Source organism: Rhinolophus sinicus, linkage group LG16, assembly GCF_036562045.2.
Source record: "Rhinolophus sinicus isolate RSC01 linkage group LG16, ASM3656204v1, whole genome shotgun sequence".
NCBI lineage: Eukaryota > Metazoa > Chordata > Mammalia > Chiroptera > Rhinolophidae > Rhinolophus > Rhinolophus sinicus.
The window spans coordinates 30,464,395-30,482,405 of NC_133765.1; the positions used below are offsets into that span (position 1 = coordinate 30,464,395).

General features: G+C 44.2%; 1 long non-coding RNA gene across 1 annotated transcript in view; it reads right to left on the bottom strand.

Moving 5' to 3' along the window:
- Nucleotides 1-8,146: 8,146 nt before the first annotated feature.
- Nucleotides 8,147-18,011, bottom strand: part of LOC141569212 (uncharacterized) — a 97,937-nt gene continuing 88,072 nt past the window's right edge. Inside the window, exon 3 of the long non-coding RNA XR_012492684.1 lies at nucleotides 8,147-8,269. This is a non-coding gene — a long non-coding RNA (uncharacterized LOC141569212). The remainder of the gene's footprint in view (nucleotides 8,270-18,011) is intronic.

Sequence of the window (18,011 nt, forward strand, 5' to 3'; positions counted from 1 at the left end):
GCAAGGTGGGGGGGGGGCGGACATGAAAAATGTCCCATGGTCAAAATAATGATGGAGTTAACTCTGGTGTTAAAGAAAATGATTCAAATTTTCTTTTTATTAGAACAGGACTTTCCCTGAGTCCCTGAATCAATGTGTTAATTATACAACTGGACTCTCCAAAAGAAAACCATAATATTAAGGGTCCCAGTTTAAAAAAAGATCGGGGACTCGCGTTGATCAAGGGTGTGTTTCTGGGCTCATTCAGGTGACCTTTCGCATCCCATCTCAATTCCGGCACACCCAGTTCATTACTTACGACAAATTACGTTGTACCCTATGATGACATTAGTCAGAAAGAAGAGTCAAGTTAATGGGGGAAGGCAAGCAATGGGGCATTAGGGTGGAAGGTGATATTCTTCCTCCCTTTCTTTCTAGTCACTTCCAGTTCAATCCCTCTGTGTCTACCACACACCAAACACTGGATGACATGCGAGTGATACAGAAATAAACAAGACACAATCCTTGGGTCCAGGAACCTCTAGCCGGAGAGTAAGACAAAGAACGATATCTCAATACAGGCTGGATCAGGGGTGTCCAAACTGCGGCCCGCGGGCCAACTGCGGCCCACAATTCATTTTTAATTGGCCCGCAGCAAATTCCAAAAATATATTTAGCTTACTTAAATAAACCAGGTGAGGCAATACGTACTTCACCTCGAGTGAGTGGCCCGGCTGTTTGTGTATTTTACCACATATGGCCCTTGGTGAAAAACGTTGAAAAAAGTTTGGATACCCCTGGGCTGGATACTGTTAGGAGGAGCAGGGAAAGCTCCTTGGAGAAGAAGACGCCAGGATGTCAAAAAGGGGAGGGGGACACTTGGAGTTTATGTGAAAAATAAGCAAGCCCACCCCAGAGTTCTTCTAGCTTTAGGACTGACCAGTCACATGCCACCCTGATGACCCTCTTCTGACTGCATCTGCCGCTGCCCCTCCTGCTGGCCTTCCAAAAGTCACGTGGTTAAACTTTGCTACAGCACAGCGATCCGGGGAAATAACTGACATAGATAAAGCTATGGGCAGGCCATATAGATCATGGACCCAGATCTAATTCCTGCCTGGTCCACTCAATTACGCAGGAGCTCCTTACTGGAGAAGCAGGTGTGTTACTGTAAATAAGTTCAACTTTGGGCACGGATGTCATTGGGTAACTGCATTTGCCCTGCCTGGGTGATACATAAGGAAACCATCAACGGTAGGATGGTTGTGCGTGCAGAGACATGGCTAGCCTTCCCTGACAGCTGGTATCTCCCTAAGGGTGCACGCACTGAGAAAACCAACTTAGTGTTCCCTTGATTCACTCTGCTACATTTTAAGTTGGTAGGGAAATACGCAAGAATAAATAAACGGTTGCCTCCATCAGCCAGGCTGTAAGGCAGGCATCTGCAGGCTTACAATGATGATGGGATGGGGAGACTGGGCTGGGCAAGTAGGACACACGTTTGGAGTCAGGAGTAATATTAGCGCTGTGAGGAAGAAGGTTGACTAGCTGTGCAACCTTAGGCCAGTCACTTAACCTCTCTGAGCGCCTCACGTGCTGCATCTGCAAATGGGGTTAATCATTCATTCCTACAGCACAGAGCCACTGTGGGTCTGAAGTAGGAAGATAAATGTACAATCCTTTGTATTTTGCAAAGCGCAGGGCATATGTGAGTTTTTGTGAGTCATACTTGGGAGAGGTGGTAAGAGATGGGGAGATTTGGCTGGATTTGGTTATAAGACTATAAGAACAAAACAACATCAAAATTATTCTGACCGAGTACAAACTTCCAGTTATAAGTTGAGTAAGTTCTGGGAATCGAATGTCCAGCATGGTGACTACAGTTAATAATACTATACTATATAGTACTTGAAAGTTACTAAGTATAGATCTTAAATGTTGTTAACACAAAAATGTATTGGTAACTATGTGACATAGGTTAGGTCGCTTTCTCAAGATTTTTAAACTAGTAAATAGCAAGCTAAGATGTGAATCCTGATCGATCTCAAATCCATGCTCTCGTGTCTCCCAATTCCTTCTCTATGTTGGAGCAACTTGCAAGAATCAAAAGGGAATTTAGCATAAATTTAGAAAATGTGGTACACAATTACAATGGAGCATTAGTCAGCCTTAAAAAAAAAAAAGAAACAAAAGAAAGAAAATCCTGTCGTAGGTGACAGCACGGATGAGTCTAGAGGACATTACACTAAGTGAAATAAGCCAGACACAGAAGGACAAATATTATATGATTCCACTTACACGTGGAATCTAAACTAGTCAAACTCGTAGAAGCAGACAGTGGAATGGTGGTTGCCAGGGGCTGGTGTGAGGGGCACATGGGGAACTGCTGTTCAGCAGGTACAAAGTTTCAATTACGCAATGTGAATAAATTCTAGAGATCTGCTCTACGACATAGGACCTATAGTTAGCAACACCATATTGGGCACTTCAAAATGTGTTCAATGTCATGCTAAATGCTCTTGCTAAAATTCACCAATTTAAATGTTAAATTTTAGTGGCAAAATATTTAACTTCGCTAAACCCTTAATACCTCCAACTGTCAAATGGGAATAAAACGGTAATTACCTTATAGGGTTATCTGAGGATTGAATGACATAACCCATGCAAAGTGTTTGGCACAGCGCCTGGAACATACTAAAAGCCCAATTAATGTTTGTTGTTATTGTTTTTTTTAGTTATCAGCATCATCCTTATTACTCCAGGGCCCAGACAGGCGGCCAAGAATTGACGTTCTCCTATCACATACTCCCTTGCACAGCAAACCCTTCCAGCCAGCTAAAGCTAAAAGGCTGACAGGCAAGTCGAGAGCTCCATCCCCACCCTGGAAGAAGATATATTCAATAAACTTCAAAATCTAATAAAACACTCAAGGGACCCCAGGGGCTTGAAAACTCTTCAAACTGAAAATCATAAAAGTAACTGTCCAGCTATAATGTCAACCACGTCCTAATTCTTAGAACGAACAAAGCTTGAGTCAAGTTTTGGCAAGTTTTCTGAGACTACCGCTACTGATAGATAGGCAGATAGATAGATACTAGGATACCATAACATGACACATTCCCTTCACCTTGGACATTTTGCAGCAGGATCATAAAAGAGGGTACTTTTTCAGAAATACTGGAGGGCTTCATCAATTTCCCTAAGGGCCCCTCTTCATCCTTTGATACACAAATCATTCTCGTTTGATGCACCTGTCGTGTCAGCTGGCCTGATGCTACCACATTCTCATCCATCAAATGCTTTGCTTGTAATTAGAGGCTCTCTCCAGCAAAATTTTCATCCACTTTATGAAATCCTGCATCTTTTGCAAGATGTACAATTCCGCTTTGCAGACTCTTTGCATTGTATTTGCATCGTACTGTCAGACACCTCACAGCATCTGGTCGTCTCTGAGGGAGGCCCCAATGAAGGTGCCAGTGGGTAGCTGTGCTTCTGTAAAGTGCAATGAGGTGTCTGTGGAGGGAATGTGGGTATAAGCAACGAGTTTATTGGTAATTGTTTTCATAGCATCACATTTGCTTCCCTACACAACTCTGCACCACATGGCACAGGCAATGAATTCCCAATGAATGGGAACTCCTCAACTTTGTTTCTAACCCTGGAGCACCCAAAATATCATCTGCTGTTTGCTGGAGTTCATCCTCTTGGCTTGAGCTGGACTGAAAACAAATATTTCTTAACTAAACCCTCTAGACACTTGAGCTCTCACACTTACTTTGTATTGTTTCAGATGAGGGATTTAGTTCAGTCTTGCTAGAAATGTGGAAAAGTCAAAAAATGGGGTTTAGTAATAGTCTTAGTAATAATTACCAATAATGCAGTCTCGTGCCGTATAGCGATGTTTCAATCAATGCTGGACTGCATGTATGGTGGTGGTATTGGCTACCACATGTGTAATAAGCTACCATCCAGGCTTCTGTAAGTGTACTCTGATATTCGCACAACAAAATCATCTACAACACGTTTCTCAGGACACGTCCCCATCACTAATGGCCATGATTATAGTTGAATAACACTGTGTATGAAACAAAGCGTGTTTATAGGCACAGGATCTTCATTACATAAGAATTTATCATTCAACTCTAACACAGCAATGAAATTATATCTGGAAGCAAAAATTCATTTATAATACAGAAGGTGCCCCTAAAAATGTATACACATTTTAAGAAAGGAAAACTGTATTAAAATTGTAATACTCAATAGATACTGATAACAAAAGATGAATACAAGTCCCGTTTGACTTCTGCAATTACAAGAGGTGCTCAAAGTGGTTCCCATCAGCGTCCAGACACTTCTGATTATGGCAAACTACTGCTTGAGCAACGTTGACCAAAGTGTCCACTTGTATACATTTTTTGGGGGGCACTCCCCCTATATATAAAAGAATTTGTAAATGAATGGCCACTCATAAAACTAATTCTCATTCAAACCTCATTCCCCTCATAAATGACTTATTTGGTGACCTGGAGCAAATCATTTCACCTTTCTTGTCCTTAGTTGCCTCCTGTGTACACTGAAGACAAAATTAGCCCAAATTGATGATTTGCACATTTGCTGCAATGAAACATGAAAAGCTTTCAAGCAGAACCAGACAATTATCCCTCAATATCAGTGTTTCTCTTCGATTGTGTTGATAGAATGATTGAATTATAGCTGGGCTGCCCATTTCCAGCCTCCCTTGCAGCTAGATGGGAACATGTTATTATGTTCTGGCCAATGGGACAGATAACAACGTGTGCAATTTCCCCAGTATGTCCTTAGACTGAAGGGGCATTTCTTTCCTGCCTTCATTTTCCTTTCTATATCTTACTTAACATAATATCATTTTCCTTTCATCTGCCGCACAATTAAATACATTTTTATTATGCAATTCCTACATGTAAGACAAATAAATTGGAGGCAGCCTCAAGGAGTGGCTAAAAATATGGGTGTTTAACTCAGATTAACTGTCTCCAAATCCACTTCCTGGCAATGTGATAAGTGAAAATAATAGGTGATAACCTATCTAAACCTTGGATTTCTAATCTAGATATTGGACATGATAAGAATAGCTACCTCATGGGATTGATGTAAAGTTTAATGATATAAGGCTTAATGAGATAATGCCTGGAAAGCACTTAGCACAATGAATGCCAAGCATTCAATAAATGTTAGTTCTTATTATTACAGGGAAAGGTATTTTCTGGGATGGAAGAAGCCCCAATGCTCCGTTCAGTTTGGGGATCTACAGCTAAAGTGAAGCCACTGGGGACTTGTTCATCCAAGTCTTTGCTCATCCACTAAGTGAATTTTCTTCCAAAATGTGAATTTGCCTTCCCCTTCGAAAGTTCCCAAATTTTCAGATGAAGAAAAAAATGGATGTCTCACTCTTTTTGATTCACTTTTGGTTTGGGTCATGGGTTATCAAGGGTATGGGTAGGGCCAGGCAACAATTAGCACCTACATCTTTCCAAGAGATCAGGGAAGTGCAGGACCCTTTCACCACTTGTGCCAGTCATGTGCTGGCTCCAAATCACAGGGAACTACATTTCCCACGCTCTTTTGCCTTCTGGCTTCCTGGCAGGCTCAGCCAATAGGAGGCACTGGTTGAAGACTGAAGGGAGGGAAGAGGACGCAGTCAGGATATTTCTCACTCCACCCACCTATCCTGTTTCGGCAGCAGCTACATCTACTCCATGACTCTGGTGTGAAATCGAGGTCCTGGCACCAAGGCTCTGGTCATACAAGCTCCTCTTTTGTCCCTTTTCCCCGGGGGCTGTAGTGACTGAACTCCCAAAGGCAGTGAAGAATTCCTGCAATGGTAATCTCTCTGTTTCCTCACTTTCCTGTTTGCCTCCTCAACTCTTCCATCACCTATGAATTCAATTCCCTGTATTAAATCCTCTCTGCTTGAAGGATCTTTCATAATGTTGCTTTCAGTGCAGACCCTGACAGATACAACACAGTAACTCCAGTGCCTTATACACTGCCTTGTATGTACCAGGGATTCAATGCTTATTTGTTAAATGAATAAGTACTCGGAGCAGGAAGATACGAATATTAATATAATATAATCACTCTGGACTCTGTCTTCTGTCCACTCTGAGGAGTTGTGAGGCTGAAAACACCCCTTATAAGATACTTGCCTCTGCTCACAAAGGCTCTTGGCTAGCTAAAACACTGAATAAATCAAAACGTTCCACGCTCACCACCCCATTTCTAGTCTGGTCCCCCAAAGTACTAAATCTCGAGCCCTCAGGTTCTGAACTCCAAAAAGCAGTGAAGAATTTCTTCTGGAGATCTTCTCATTATAGGATGACCCAGATGAGAACAGGGAAGATGAGGGGCCAGAAAAGGAGGGGTATAGAAAAAAAGCACAACTTCTCTGAGAAGCTATTCATCCTCAGACAGTCCCTGGGACGCTGCCGGGCTCAGGCTAGTGCTTTTAATATTTGTAAATATCTGTTTGGCCCCACGAGTTTTCTCCCATGGAAACAGCTAATAAACCAAGCTGCCTGAGTTTATTCATCATGCCAAAGCACATTCCAGGGTCTGATTACGTTGCTGTTTTATTATGAAAAAAAGAAAGAGAAAGAAAGAGAGAGAGAGGGAGAGAGTGAGAGAGAGAAAATGCAAGGAGTCAGGGAGGCGACAGAGAACTCAGAGTTGAAAGCAGGAAAGTTGATGTGCCAGGTTGAGGAGGTTTTTTCATACAAAGCCAGAAGTGGAAATGAAAACTACAGTCAGCACCAACTCTCTCCTAAAGCAGGAACTGCCCTTGACCTGGAGTTTCAAACTGTTTAGGGACATGGGGCAAAGCAAGCGGCCACTTTACCTAGTCGCCAAACAAAATCTGGAAGTGGGAAGTAGGCGCGAAAGGACTGAACTCCAAGAAAAAGGAGAACTACCAGGCGATGGCACTGCGGCTGACTGCAGACCACACTCTGAGCGGCAGGATGACATTTTCATGTCTTATTTATGTCTGACAGTCAAAAGCCCAGGGCTCGGGCAGTGAGGGGGTCTCCATATGGTCACAGCTAATCCATATCCACAGTAGGACACAGGTTCAACCCATGTTCCACCAAAGTATGCCACCTTTCCAAGACAACGCATTTCCTCCAAATGCTGGAATGTGTGCTCCGGAGTTTTCCTTGGCGATTATTTGATTTGCCTTATTAAGTATTTGATTTCAGTTTCATTTTTTTCTTTTTTTTCCCATTTCTTCCAAGCCAACAAGCCCACGTCACTCTTTTGTGATGACACTAGAATCATAGATGTTTAGACTTGGAGACAACCTTGAAGTTCAACCCACTCTATAGTAACAGTAGCGATATTTGCTATTTACCAAGCACATCTGATGTGCTGTGTGTATTGTTCTAAATAATTTCCCTGTTTTTATTTCATATAGTAGCCTTCATCAAAGTGTTCCCCGGAAAGCTAATCTCATAATATACTCCATAAATTAAAGTTTCTTTAAAAGAAACTTTGCAAAAAAAAGAGTTTGCAAAAATATGGCCTGCTAGATCCATCTCAGGGAGCATGAGAAATCCTGCAGTTACGAAAACAAATGCATTTTTAAAACAAGTTGTTTCCCAAACATCTCTGTCCATAGAATCCTTATTTCCCGAAATCCAATCAGCATCATGCTCCCTTTCTGATGGGTGAGAAATCTCAATCTTGCACTAATATTCCCTGGAAAATTTAATCAAGATGGAGGAGGCCTCGAGTATCTTAGAAAGAGGTTTTAACAATTAGCGTTATTAACGAGGCGCGGCTTAACACTTTCTGAACCGGAAATATGACGGTTGAGAATCACCCGTTCTGTGAAGAGATTTAAGACTCTTTAAATGAAGTTTCAAGTGGATATATGGAATATCTTCAAACACATCACTCGCTCCTCACCCGAGGCCAAATCAGCCTCAGATGCATTATAATGGATATTTTTAAACAACTACAAAGGTGAAGGCTAACCCTGAGCGTCCTCCTCAGCCTTCCCCATAGTCCCTTCGAGATGTTATCTGCAAGGAGTAAACAGGCCCGTCCGGAAGTCTTGGCCACCCCAGTGTGATATCAAACAGCTGCTCAAAGGCCCTCACAGCCACTCCCATCTTTATCCTGCTGTACTTACTTATAACAAGTCCAGTTTCATGGCCGGGGCTTCTCTTTGAAGTTCAAGGGAACGTTGTGTATGGTGTGGGAAGGAAAACTGAGAATCATCTCTCCTGGAGCCATCTTTTCCAAACAAATGAACCTTTCGGGAAGAGAGGTCTGAGTTAGCAACTCAAATAGTAAAAACAGCAACAGTATTAACCCACATGATATTTCTAAAAGCACTTAGTAGCGTCAAACATAACTAGCAAGTAGAGTCTTGTTTAAGTGTTTACTAGAAGGTAAGAACTGTAATGGTTCACTTTTTACAGATGGGGAAACTGAGGCTCAGGGAAGCCAAGTGACCTGCCCAAGGTCACGATGCAGGGGGATGACGGAGGTAGGTTTTAGTTTGGTTCAGGACTGATTTCTTAGTTCCAAAAGTTTGGGCGAGGGTAGGTTTCTTTGCCGACCGAGGGGCAAAGAATGGGTTTTCCAAGGGTTCTCCTTTCCTTGGAGAAGACAGACTTGGCAGCTATGAGGGGAAGGAAAACAAGCCTCAATGTCACTTTCACCTGCCCAGGCAGGGGAGGCACATGCTGACGGTGGGGAGGGAAGGGCTGTGCCCTGGCAACTGCACGTTTCCATGGAGTGTGAGTTCACTTCATCCACTCAGGGAAGGAAGTGCCAGGTGTATCAACAGAGGCACACAACACCAGGGCAAGACCTGGAAATAGGGCAGGGCCCCCAAAAGTAGTGCAGAGAGAGCCAGGAGCTTCCACTGTGTATGACGTATGGAACACCACGTCTTCCTCGAGTCCCAACCTTTGCTACCTCAAGTGACCCAAGAGAGCACAGACTGGAAGTTACAATGTCTTTTATGGTGCATGCCCTCGTTATCTTCACGATGCCCTATGGTCGCACAGATCCGTCCTATTCAACAAGGGAGGAGACTACACAAAGGTATGAACACCAGAAGGCAAGGGTCATCGGGTGCCATCTTGGAGGAAGCCTGAAACAAGCAGCTACTCTGTGACACAGTTTGGGGTTTCTGAACAATGCAGCGTTCCCAGTCTCGTGGGGGAGACAGGCATTACTTACGTAATCACACAAAGAAATATGTGATTATGCATGGATGGGACTTGGGGCTGGAAACAAATGACATGATTGTCTCAGAATGTTTCTAGTCTCTGTCACTTATAGTCAATGGGCCTCTGAGTAGCAATTCAGCCTATCTTAGTCTCATTAGCCTCAGCTGGCAAATGGGGACACTGTCAGTGGCTACAAGGATGTCAAAGTTTGGGATATATCCCAAGTTTCAAGATGGCTATTTCTTGAATGAATGGATACAATTAAAAAATAAAAAAAAACTCTGAAAATTTCAAGAGAGTATTTTGGTGCAGGCAGATTCTTTTGTTTCCCTTGCTTATGTTTGTCATCGGCTTTGTCAGAGATTTTATGTATCCGTTCAACAAATATTTGTTGAACATCTACTATGTGCTCCAGCCTTTAACCCCCAGTGCTAGGCACTGCTGATACATCAATGAGCAAGACAAACATCCATGCCCTCGTGGAGTTTATAACCTACTGCATGGCCAGCATGTGGGAGAAGGTGGAACTCATCCAATATGGCCTTACCGTTCAACTGAGGGTGTCCCGACATCATGATGGAACTCCTGTTTTACTCAGTGTATTAACCAAAACCAATCAGAATCTCCAGTAATGGAAAAATTCTGAACAAATCACCTTGCCACCATGGCAGCCAGGGGACAGGGGAGTGCACAGGGCAGTGGGTAGGTCCCCTGATATTTTAACAGCCTGGAAAGGGGTACCACTGCATCCCAGCTTAATGTCAGTCCCAGCTGCAACTAATCCTGGTCCCTACACTAGTTTCCCCGATTTCTTCTCCAGTGAGGCCAAGCTATCAACATCTCCTACCTCAAATTTCAAAAATGAATGTCCTTAAATCTACGAGGTGTGATCAAGCAATGTGGTGAATGTGTAAGTAAAAAAATAATTATTACAGTAAAAGACACATTGCCATTAATGCCCCTCAAAATACTCCCCCTCACAATAGACTGGGGGAGGGGGGTTATCACTTTGCAAGGAGTGAAATGTATAACTATTGCATTGGTTTGTATACCTGAAACTAATAAAATAAATAAATAGTTTTTAAAACAATACTCCCCCTCACTTTGAACACATTTATCCCATCGTTCTTGCCACTTTCTGAAGCAGTTCTGGAAGTCCTCTTTTGTGAGTGTCTTTAGTTATGCTGTCATGGCTGCCTCGATGCCCTGAATAATTTTGACTTTGGGGAAGAGCCAGAAGTCACATGGTGCCAGATCCAGTGAATAAGGTAGTTGAGGACACACCGTAATATTTTTATTTGACAGAAATTGCAATGCCAGAAGCGATGGGTGACACGGAGCCTTTCTGTTGTGATCACAAAATACGGTGACTACTGCTGCAGAGTGCCATCCAACGGAAAGGCAGGGACCTTCAATATGGGAAGCGGCAGTCCTAACCCCTGGTACCAGTGAATGTGACCTTATTTGGAAATGGAGTCTTTGCAGATGTAATCAAGTTAAGATGAGGTCATCCTGGAGTGGGATGGACTCTAATGCAATATGGCTGGTGACCTTATAAAAAGAGGAAAATTTGACCTCAGACACAGTCACACACATAGGGGAGAAGGTCATGTAAAGATGAAGGCCAAGACTGGAGTGGTGCATCTACAAGCCTAGGAATGCCAAGGATTGCCGGCCACCACCAGAAGCTGGAAGAGGTGAGGAAGGATATTCCCCTGGTAACAGGAGGCAGCAGGACCCTGCCAACACCTTGACTTCAGAGTTTAACCTCCAGAACTGTGAGAAAATACATTTCAGTTGTTTGAAGCCACCTCGTTTGTGGTTCTTTGTTACAGCAGCCCCTTGAAATTAACACAATACCCAACTTTGGGGAAGGAAAATCAGATTCACTTCTTGCCCATCACTTCCATTTCACTGATGAGAAAACAAAGGAGACCAGAGAGAAGAAGTCATGTGCCCAAAGTCACCAAGAAAACATGTACCCACGCCAGGCCTCATCTCTCGGTCCAGGGCTTGGAAGACATCGTGCTTTCTTTGTCGTCATCAGGTCGCAGTCCATTGCAATGCTGTTATCACTTATTATTTCTGCAAGAAAGAAGAGGCTCGGGAGTGTGTGTGTTTTCCAACTGCACCAGGCGGTCTGTTTTTGCTGGCTTGGCATGAAAACGGCTGGGCTCTGGGCGCTGCAGGGGAACGGGCTGATGCGGGATGTGATGTGAGTTGTGAATACAATGACAAATGGCTCCGGGAAGGGCTCTGGCAAGGTCTAGAGAAGTGGACCAGAAAACCACAGCCTGTCGAGAGCATCCGCAAGCACCATGTGGTTTCTTAAAGCAGCTCTCTGCCTTCTGCCAGGGTGTCCGTGAGCCCGGTGGGACTTTCCAAGCCTCTGTGCCATTCCTTGAAAGGGTGGCAGAGGGAAAGGAGGGAAGGAGACAGAGTTTCTGCTTAAAGTTCTCAAAGATTCCATTTTAGGACCCGTAATTATAGCCTTTTCTGCCGCGTCTGATTCAAAGTTGCATAATGTGTTTTAATTTATTTTTTTATGGAAGGAACATTGGTTAATAACATGTAAGTTTCAGGTATACAACATCATAATTCGGTATCTGTATACACTAAACTGTGTTCACTACCAAAAGTCCAGTTGCCATCCGTCACAATATATTTGACGCCCTTTACCCATTTGGCCCTCTCCCCACCGCCTTTCCCTCTGGTAGCCACCGTTCTATGAGTTTTGTTTCGTTTGTTCATTTCCTTTTTGTTTTATATTCCACATATGAATCAAATCATACTGTTTGTGTCCTTTTCCATCTGACTTATTTCACACAGTATAATTCTCTCAAGCGCCATTCATGTTGTAGCAAATGGCAATATTTCATCGTTTCATGGCTGAATAGTATTCCATGGTACGTCTATATCACATCTTACTCATTCTTCCGTTGATGGACGGAGCATGTTTCCATATCCTGGCTATTGCAAATAATGCTACAATGGACATAAGTATGGGTGCATATATCCTTTCCAATTAGTGTTTTCATAGCAATTGGCTAAATCAAAGGTCCCTAACTTTTGACATGCCCAAATAGCATAAAGGATGACCTGGGTAACAACAGAAGATGGCAGCAATAAAGAGCTGAGTCAGGCAGTACCTAGGGACTAGAAACGGATTGAATGGAACTAGAGCCATGAGCCAGCCCCGTGCAGAGAGCATCTCTGGGAGGAGGGCACACAGGACAAGCAGTCACAATGGCTTCCCCTCACCTCCAGCCACGATATTGACCTTAAAAAAAAAATGAGATGGCATGCGCCTGTAGGCTGCCCTTGCAGCCTGCACAAGACATGGAAGCACTGCTCCGATTTAGGACAACCCAGGGACGCGAAAGGAGTACTACGCGCTGAGACCGACCCTGACTTTGAAGTCAACGAAAGCCCAATTTCAGGCCTGGCTCAGCTGCTGATCGGCAGTGGGACAAAGTCGCTTTAACCCCCTGAATTCCAGATTCTTCATTTCTTTTTTTTTTTTTAATTAAATTTATTGGGGTGACAATGTGGGTTATTGTTAAGCAGATTCTTCATTTCTAAAATGAGATAGTGATAACTTCCATGAAGAGTTATGACAAGCACCCCAGAAGCTTTCGCTATGGACTAGGAATTCAGATGACCAGTGGCTACAGATCGTGTCTCCCGCACTTGCCAGCTGGGGAACCTTTGGGAAACTCTCAAGTCTCTGTGGCTCAGTCTTCTCAACCCTCGCATGGACCGGTAGTGGATATGGTGGGGACATGTCCACACCCTCTCTACACCATTCCTGTGCAGGCCAATCCAATGACTTCTCCAAAACTGCAAGCACCTAGAGCTCTTTGCTTGAGGAATCTGTCATTGGAAAACACTTGGCCGGCATGTGGGGCAGGTGGGGGTGGGGAGAGTTAAGACTCCTCCATCATGATCAACTAGAGTTGACACATAACTACCCCAACTTCCTACCCTCTGGTGACATCCCTGGGTGCATTCTATGCCGTCTTCCTAAACATGGGGAATTCACCCCAGTGGCCCACAGCAGGGATGCTGACATGGGGCGAGGGCTGGGGCTTGATTACCTTCTTCCTATTCCATCTTCCTTTCTTCCTGGAGCTTCCTGAGAGCTCCCAAATTAACCACTTACACTCAAATCCTGTCTGCTCCCATAGGCTCCTGTTCTTAGCTCCATCTCACAGAGTTATTGTGAAGATTAAATAAACGAGTAGATGCAAAGTTTTTGCACGAACGTCTGCTCCACGGTCAGGCGTGACAAAGTGAGTCTGATTATCGTGAGGATTGAAACGAGCTGGCACATGGCACATATAAAGTGCCTTAGCATAGTGCTGGGGGCAGCGTGAGCACTTCAACCATGACCGTGCCACCTAACAAATGTGGAAACTGAGCCTCAGAGGCCTTTGGTAATGTTCCCGAAGTTGCATTCAGTAGTGGGTGGAGTTCAGATGGAATCCTGACGGGTCCGGCTTCTCCTAACCTCTTTATAGGAGGAGGAAGACGGGCCAAACCGTGGCTGTTAGAGCAACGTGGTATGTTCACCCTGAGCCTCCCTTCCCGTGGTCTGCTGAGAATCCAGGAGCTTGAACAAAGGCAGCTTTGGAGACTCAAACCCTGCAGATAAGGGGCACGTAGAAACAAAGCCATGTCTCTGAGTCCTGGCCACTGACCCTTCCCACAGTTATCCATCATCCTGAATGGGGATTTTATGCACCCTATACGCCAATCACCTCTTCAATTACCTCTTGGGAGGAGGGAGAGGCCCAGTGGCATCTGATGTCATGTTTGATTTAGGGTAAATCACACTTGAGAGGGCATCTGAGGTTAAAGAACAGGGAATTCTGGGCCTGTTTATAAATCAACAGGCTTGAGGTTTTCATTATTCACCTTCTAGAGCATGGAGAGATATGACTCACTGGATCATAAAAGAGATCAAATAGCTTTGTTGCTAATAATTCTTTCCCTGACCCATTCTCTGGCACATTTGGTTTGTAAACAGAGTTTTAATGGCATCCCTTGGACATAATAACATCATTTCTTTATAGCACCGTGGCCGCCTCGCCACTCTTGGCTGTAATCGGGTCTTGGTTTAAATCTACCTCATTTGTGGGAGCGAATGTTTGGTGTTTTAAGAACTACTTGAGGTCAGGAATGCAGCATTCTGGTGAGTCTGGCCTCAAAGCCATGGCCTTCACCCCAAACCATCCTGAGGACCCCAAACTCCGAGATTCATGATTCCTGCCCCCGCACCGATCTCCAGGGAAACTCTTCCCTGCGAGGGTCCTCCGCCAGCTCCAAGTTGGTCTCTAAAAGTGTCAGGAATCTCAGATGGGCTCTCGGCGCCACATATTGTTTTATGGGTAAGATAGGATTATTCATTAACTAACCATCATGCAGAGATAGTCTGGGTTTGGAGGCAGTAAGAAGGAGGTTGGGTGATCACGGCGTGTAATAAGAAAGAGAACAAGAAAAAAGAGTGGAAGGGTCATTAAGGGATGGAAAATACCCCTCCAGGCTGGTTTTCTTCAACTCAAGCCACTTCTGCATCGCTCTACAATTTAAGCCAGATCTGAGCACTCCTCTTATTATTTATTTTGTGTTTTCTGTTGTTTGTCTAAATTACCTCACTTCATACACTTTTAAATGTTTGCCAGAAATAGGAGGTAACCATAAAAAGAAATACGGGTCCACAATCCCTAATCCAAAACCTCAGGACCAGATGTGTTTCAGAATTCAGAAAGTCACACACGTTTGAAACAGAACAGAGCACATACACCTCCAAGACCCCACCCAGGATTCAACACATTCATGCTTGGGCAGCACAGCCTGTCGACATTCGCAGTCAGATTTCAAAAAGGCTATCAAGAATCTCCTGTCTGTTTGAGTTAAGTATGGTTATTACATGATTTATGAAAAAGTCATCGATTTTCAGAGAATTTTGGAGTTTGGAATTTCATGTAAGAGATTATGAACCTGGACAGTGGGAGCAAATCAGAATGATTAGATTCCAGCTGGCTATACGCATGCCTAAAGACTTAGGCTGGAGATGAGATATTTCAATATCTAGCACCAACCTGAGCCTCTGTCCTAGACGCAGCGGGAAGCACTGGAAGAGAAACAAAAAGACGAAAACATGCTCAGGATGGATTTCAACACTGCTTGACCCCAGGCAGGGACCCTCTCAGTCACATCCAGGAACCCCAGTGGGGCTTATTGCACAGAACAGGGCAATGCCTAAGGGTAAGGAATGTGCAGTTGGCACTAGCTAAACATCATGGCGTGAATGTTCAAGCAAGGACCTTAAGAAACCATCTATTCCAGGGGTCAACAAACTTTTCCTGTAAAGGACCAGATTGTAAATATTTTAGGTTTTGCGGTCCTTATAGTCTCTGTTGCAATTCTCAACTCTGCCCTTGTAATGCAAAAGCAGCCACAGACAATATGTAAACCAATGGGTGTGGCTGTGTGCCAATAAAACTTTATTGACACAAACAAGCTGTGGACCAGAGCTTGTGAATCTCTAATCTAATCCAGTCTTTAACTTAAGGTGAGGAAACCAACCCAAAGAAAGAAGTGATTCACTCAAAGTGAACAAGTGACAGAGCTACAGCCAGAAGTCAGGTCTCCTTTCTATCTTGAGAAGCTAGTAGTCTAAAGAAATAAAAAAAAAATAAAAAATAAAAAAAGGAGAGAAAATCACAGCTTCTGTCTTCAACCTGGAAATAATTTTAAGGGAAAGACTATAAGAAGTCACTCTTGATATCCAAACAAGAAGCAGTACATTTAAAGCTAAGCAGAGGTGGGGGGTATGAATGGACAATTAGAAGAATGTACTCAGGGTCAAAGATAAAACACTTGAAAGGACAACTGAGTACATCTGTGAAAAGTCTGTCTCTAGACATCTTGAATGGGAAAACCACCAATTGATGTGGTTGGAATTTCCCTGCCCCAAACAAAGGAGGTTTCAAGCTTCCTTACAGCTATAGAATAATCAGATCCATTTCAGGAGGGATAAGAACCAAGAGGTATTTAGTCTGAAAGACCCCAAACAGAAGGACGTCATTGCTCCACTCCATCCAATTCAACAAATGTCCATTGAGCTCCAGCTGTGTCCTAGCCACTGTGCTGACTCTATTGAAGATGTAAAATGTAGAAATATTGTCCCTGCCCATAAGACATTTATAATCAAGGAACAAAATGATCACTTCTCATTCTCAGGAAATAAAGTGCTATGGTGGTAGAAAACAACTAGTTATTAAACTTTCCCAAGAGAGAAGATGGCCTTTGAGGTGCCATATTCATGGCAAAGAGAATATGGATGGAGAGAGGAAAGTGGGGGCAGTCCCAGGTCACTTTCCAATCAGAACTACCTGGGCAAACAGCCTTTGGTAGCTTCAATGGCTACGCCAAAGCCCGGCCATGTCAACAGTGAAGGATGCATTATTTGAGCCTCTTCTCCCAATGTCCTTCCATCTCAGACAGATGTCACCCAGGTAGTAACAGATACGAGATTCTGTCTCTGTCAGCCCAGCAAAGAGGACTCCAAGAGCAGAGAGAGGTTGAAGAGAAGAGAAAGAACAAATAAAGAGGAGCGGCAAGGAGAGTAGGGACAAGAAGAGGGAGCTAGAGGAAAAACCCAAGGTAGATAGAGGGGGTGTGGTGGGGGGCACCAGAGGCATCTGTTCCCATTGGAAAAGCACTGGAGGGGTTTAAGTGGGAGAATGGTGTGATTCAACTTATACTGCAGGAAGAGCTCTGTCTTCTCCAGCGAAGAAGGCAGAGGTGGCAAAGTAAGAGCATCAAGGAAGCTATTGCTGTTCACTGGAGAGAGAGGTGGTGAGTTCGCCTAGGATGCGACAGGTAGCGATAGAAGGAAGGGGGCAGAATCCAGAAAGCATGAGAAAGTCTGTCCTTGAGCAGTGATGGACGATGGAGGTCAAAAATGAGGTCAGGCTTGTGTTCATGTTCCTGGATCCAGAAACTTGGTGTTTACTGGGATGGGAAGCACGAGAAACAAAACAAGGCTCGTGAGGAGGGAAAGAAATCCCAGAGGCAGCCTTGGAAGTGGAAGAAGACAAGAGGAGAAGGGGAAAGAAACCAAATGGCTGGGCACCTAAAGATGCACCATCTCATTAAATCCTCCTGACAACCCTGTGTGGTCAGCATTATAGCCCCGTTTTACAGATGTTTAAAAAAAAGGGGGGGCATCAGGGAGGCTAAGCAGTTTGTCCAAGGACACACAGTTGTGGGGCCAAACCATCTTCCTAGCTCCAAAGCCTGTGACCTTTTTCCTCTATCAAATATGTACAAAGTGAAAGATATATGCATCCCAGGCCTTCAACCTGGGGTGCCACATATGGGAAGGAGGGAGGCTGTGATCTGGTTGTGGATATAAATGAACCCCAGGTCTCTTTGGACACCAGATGGTAGACACCTGGCCTCTAGTTCTAAGCCCAGGTCTTGCCAACAGGTGGGGCTTCCAAAAATAGGATCTGGAGGGATCCCCTCTTTTATCATGCCAGGAAGAGGAAAAAGAGAGTCTGTTTTCAGCCTGCCGAGTACTGCAGGGGCTGGTTGGTATTTGGGAAAATCAATCCTTCTGGAAGGAAATGAGGCAAGGCAGCCAAGTTCCTAGGATAATATCTCTCTCACCTGGAAGCCTTCTGCCAAATGACCCCAGGGAAGAGTCAGTCCAATGAAAGACAGACTCCCACTCCGAGTAAAACTTGCTCTTGGGCACCGTGGCTCTCCCGGGAGGCTGAGAGGAGCCGACCTTGAAGGAGG